Here is a 5,132-nt window from a genome sequence, read left to right as displayed (position 1 = left end):
CAACAACACCAACAACAAAAACCACCCAGAAAAGAAAAACTTTGTTCTCAGGCAGTTTAAGTGCATGTAGAGCTGGCTGAGAAAACAAAAGCTCGTGTAAGTCCTCACAGAAAGGTTGATTGGACATTGGAATGGGCTGCCCAGGGAGCTGGTGGCATCACCATCCCTGGAAGTTAAGGAAAGGCTGGAAGTGGCACTCAGTGCCATGGTCTGGTTGGCAAAGTCTTGTTAAGTCATAGGCTGGATTTGATGATCTCAAAGGCCTTTTCCAACCTCATTGATTCTGTGATTCCACAATGTACTTGTGCTGGACATTTACCTTAGGCTACTTTTAGTCTGTTTTCCCTCTCTGGACAGCCAGAGACGGCATTGTGACTCATTCCCCACTAAAATAGTGGTCAGAGGAATTGTCCCAAAACAGTATTATACTCACTGAGCTCAGATGGAGCCTAACACAMAGACTTAGACCATCCATCCTGTTTTTAGAGGATTTTAAGTGAGATGAATGCTACTCTCTCTTCTCAAAATACCATATCATCAGTGGAATTTTCAGGTTGCACTTTTTTTAGAGGTAAAGTGAGGGGCTTTAATATATCAGTAGAAGCATGAAGAGACTCTCACTCCAGAGATAATGTTCTGAGACRTTATCAAATTTAAATGATACAAGGTTTTTATAGCTTCTTCTGCTATTAAATTATGTGTCTTTGTACAGTGATTCTGGGATGTCTCATTAACTTCAGCAGTGCTGTGCAGTGTAGTTAAGAGAAAAGTTCTGTGCAAATATTTTACTTTAACTTTCTTGAGCAGGATCTTACTTTCCTTGTAAAGAGCTGGCATTGTCTTCAATTAACGTTTTCCATGAGAAAAACTGCAGGATTTGGCCCTTAACTATCTTGCACACCTTAAAAGGATTTTTCTTCTTTCCCTTCAGTATTGAAGAAAAAGCCTGAGATACAGCACACATCTTGAATATATGCAGATCAATATAGACTAAACAATCAGTTCCATAAAAGTGGGGTCATTTAAATAAATTTTGTTTCTATTTTCAAAAAGGGGAAGATAAGTTATATACTAAATTGATCATTTTGTTTGCAAACAGCRATGTTACTTGAGCTAATTTTGAGAGTTCCCCAAGATAGAGGGGAAGAAAATGTTTGTTGATCTGTATTCTCTGGAAAGGACATAAGGCTTCTTACCATCTTATATTCTGTCTGTGAAGAGGWGCCCAGGTTTAAAATCACTCAAAAAGTGTCATAGCCTGGTTTTTGACTATTTTTTTCTTTCCTTTTTCTTTTCTGAGCTTAGGAAATCTTGTAMTTTAAAGTGATTGGTTTCAGACTAGAGAGTTTGTCTAAACAAATTACAGTCACTGTTACATTTTKACTCTTCTTGATTGCCTGTGTGACCCGAATTCTTGGCTAAAGTCCATTTTGCGAGGGASAGAAGCCAACAAGGGCTGATGGGTACACTATGGAAGCCAATAACTATTTGTATTTGGAAATACTGATCTTGGCCACTGATCTGTTTTCTTCCTATTACCTTCCTCCAGTGTTGCCATAGTGGATTGCCAAAACACAGTAGATTTTGTAGATTTTGTAGTAGATTGTTTCTAAAAGGAATAAAATTACCTTCAAAGAATTGCTTGTGGCTTACCCGTCTTGCCTGGCCTGATGTYGTACTGATGCCTTTTGCACTGACTTCTTCAGTTATTTCAGATGGTCAGAACCCAAAGCCTTCACCCTCTTAAAGCCGTGGAAGTTTTATCTGATCTGTGAGAGATTTCATGGTAACTTCACTGGAATATGATTTTCGTCTTTCCATGAAGGCAGCCGAAGCAGAAACCGTGTCATAGAATGAGAAAGGTCAGCCTAATACTGGAACTGAAGAAGACCCTATGTGTAGAAAACTTATTTAGGATGAGCATTTAAATATTCACCATGTATTGTTATATTTAGAGTTAACACTACTGTGCATTTGGCAGAGGCAATAGCAAGCCTGATATTAAATAACGAAGTCCTTTGTTCTATAATACCAGTTGTCACTGTACTAAAGTAATTGACAGTTGTTGAAAAAGTGAACTATGAAGTCCAAATATTTATAAAATATCACTGTGGAAGTGAAGCCAGCGGCTCCGCATCTACAGACTAAAATCAGTTTTGAACTGGAAGCAARAATGTAGCTACTTCATTATGTGAAAATAACAATGTAGTCACACACAAATTACAGCACTTACTTTTTCAGTATACAACTAATTTCACCCCGGTCTGCAAATAAAGTAGTTAATTATTGAGGAAATTATCATTTTTTTTCTAAGAACCTTAGAAGTCYTTTGTCAGCACGTTGTTTATTTCCYGTACAASTCCATTGTTGAAATAACATTGCCTTATCAAATTCCTAGATAACTGCATTTATTCCCATAATGTCTATATTTATTTTAACTATCCTTCATAACAGGATTTATCTTTTTTTGGTCCTTTTTTAGAGGGTTTTTTTATTTGGTTGTTTGTTTTTTGAGGGGTTTTTTTGGGGTTTTTTTTGTTGTTTTTTTGTTGTTTTTTTGTTGTTTTTTTTTACTTTATAATTTGTAATCCTTTTCAAAAAAAATAGGTTTGACAGGTTTTCACTCTGCTCTCAAAGGCAGTAGCTCAGATCACTTAGTGGATGCTTCTGTTGATCTCAGACTTGAACTGGACCATAGATTTTGTGTGCCTCTCTGTGACAGGGTAGAGGCACTTTGATTTCTGAACTAAACATTAGCCTGGGTGGAGTACTGGCAGGGAAATTTCCATTTTAGAAGTTTTGAGCAATGGGTCACTCTCATACTAATCAAAATAAGTGCTGTCCTTGTGGACGTGAGGGAGAATCTAAGCATGACTTCACTGCCACTGACCTACTTTTCTTAGCAGCCTACCWGGCCTCTTTGCTGGGTGTCATTTCAGAGGCATCTTTTAATTATGTTCAGATATCAGATCTACATGTACCAATAGGAGATTACTCTCAAAGAGGATCTGTTTTCATGTTGGAAGGTTCCTTTGTTTACCTTCATCATTTAACCTTTCTTTGCAAGGTTAAAGAGCTTCCAGGTATTTTTTTCTATACCTATATCCCTACTACAAACTACCTCAGCCAAGTACTTCAGTGAAGTGAAATACAGCCTCTCTCAGATCTCTGCAAATCCCATGACCTTAAAATGTGAAATTAAATCAGCCCTAACCATTTATCTGTGMGGAAGGAAAACCACTGTCATCTTTTTACATGTTTCACAGATATTTTCCCTAGATAGATATGTTAAGAATTATTTTGGATTTTTGCAGCAGTATGACAAATGATTGTTCTCATTCACACTTGGAGCACTTTATAACAATACTGGGTCTTGCTCCAGATAGGCTCACGTGCTTAAGTGACACTGCAAAGCTGACACAGTTTTCTGCTTTTAGCTCCTGAGATAACAGTTTTGCAACTTACTCAACTGTATCTACGTGGAACTGCAGTGCTCTAGATAACCCTGGCTTTAGGACACCTAATTTTTYCCTTTCTCAGGCACATCTGTATTCTTGATTCCTACAAACCACGTTTTCAGTGTTATTTAAAACAGATTTCATTGGACTGATACTGTTAATAAATTGGTTCAGATGGCTCTGAAAGTGTGACTCGCTCTCTTTACCATTTTCTAATTTGCTAATCCCCATGCCACTTGAAACTGGTTGTGCAAATACTGTGGAGCTTCAAGAGAGTTAAAACTGATGGTAATCTCACCCCCTCCAGTTTGAGTAATCCTGGACACACTTTTAGCAGCAATGATGTTYCATGGGAATGCTATGGCAACATCAAAATGTTGGCTGTCTAGAAGGCTTACTGCATCCTGTGCATGATCCGTGAATAAACAGAGGAATTTAGTTCCCAGAGTGTCAGTCTGGCACATTTCACAAGCACTACGTTCRCTTACCAAAAAAAAAAGTCAGCCAGTCATACAGAGAAAGTGCTATAGTGACAGAGTGATAAATCTCCTGCTGCTAACCTTGTATATAGCTAAGAAGCCAGAAATAGATCATACATGGCTTAATTCAGAGAGGAAATATGCTCTCCCTCAGTTTGTTTATTATTTTTCTTCCCAGATGTTTCTTTTTGTTATTTTTATTTTTTTTTAATCTTTTTTTTCGGTCTGTACATCTCGTTCCTAGTCTACTTTACCTAACATGTGATCTTCCTCTGAACCAAATGCTGGAGATAAGGTCACTTGGACTGAAGTACCAAGTTTGAGCTGAAAAGCCCAAAAGGGGTATTAGTCCAGGGTTCAGTGCATAGGAACACATTCTTATTGTTTCTAGTCTGCTGCAAATGAGAACACAACACTGTATTAGCACTTGGTTCTGTCATGCAGTGATTTTCAGGGCCTCAAAATAAATACAAGCTTTACACCCACATTTTTTACCATCTCTTTCCGTGTGTATATCTTAAAAAAAGGAAATGCAAGGACATCTATAGGATTATGTGTCTTTTTTAGATGGCAACTAAAATCAAGAAGATGAGAGTAGGGTAGACCTTACGCCATTAACAATATGAGCTCAGGCTCCCTACACACAGATTCCATGCTTGGAAACACTCACTGAGACGAGGTCAAMGAATCACAGAATGGTTTGGATCAGAATGGACCTTAAAGACCATCTGTTTCCAGCTGCCCTACCATGGGCATGGACACCTTCCACAAGACAAAGCCCCATGCAACCTGACCTTGARCAYTTCCAGGAATGGGACATCCAAARTTACTCTGGGMAACCTGTTCAGTGCTTCAGCACCCCAAMAGGGAAGTATTTCYTCCTAATGTCTAATCCAAATCTTCTCTCTTTCAGTTTAGGGACATTACCCCTCATTGTACCACTATTYTATCACCCAAGCCCCTCCCCATCTTTYCTGTAGGTCCGTATAAGTACCCTGAGACTCCTGCAAGGTCTCCCAGACACTTCCAAATGTTTTTGTGGGACTTATAATCTTGACTGAAGCTGTCCGGGGAAATTTCTCTGAAAATTATTCTCATCATTTACCACCATTGCCATTAAAATATTTCTATCTTCAATCCATTTTTTTCCTAGTATTTTGAGATTGTATAAATTTAGGCTATGTCTGGGGTTTTT

This window comes from Malurus melanocephalus, unplaced genomic scaffold (genome assembly GCF_030028575.1).
Source record: "Malurus melanocephalus ecotype Western Australia unplaced genomic scaffold, MMel_1.1 scaffold_202, whole genome shotgun sequence".
In the NCBI taxonomy this organism is placed as follows: Eukaryota; Metazoa; Chordata; class Aves; order Passeriformes; family Maluridae; genus Malurus; species Malurus melanocephalus.
This window is presented reverse-complemented; position numbering follows the sequence as displayed.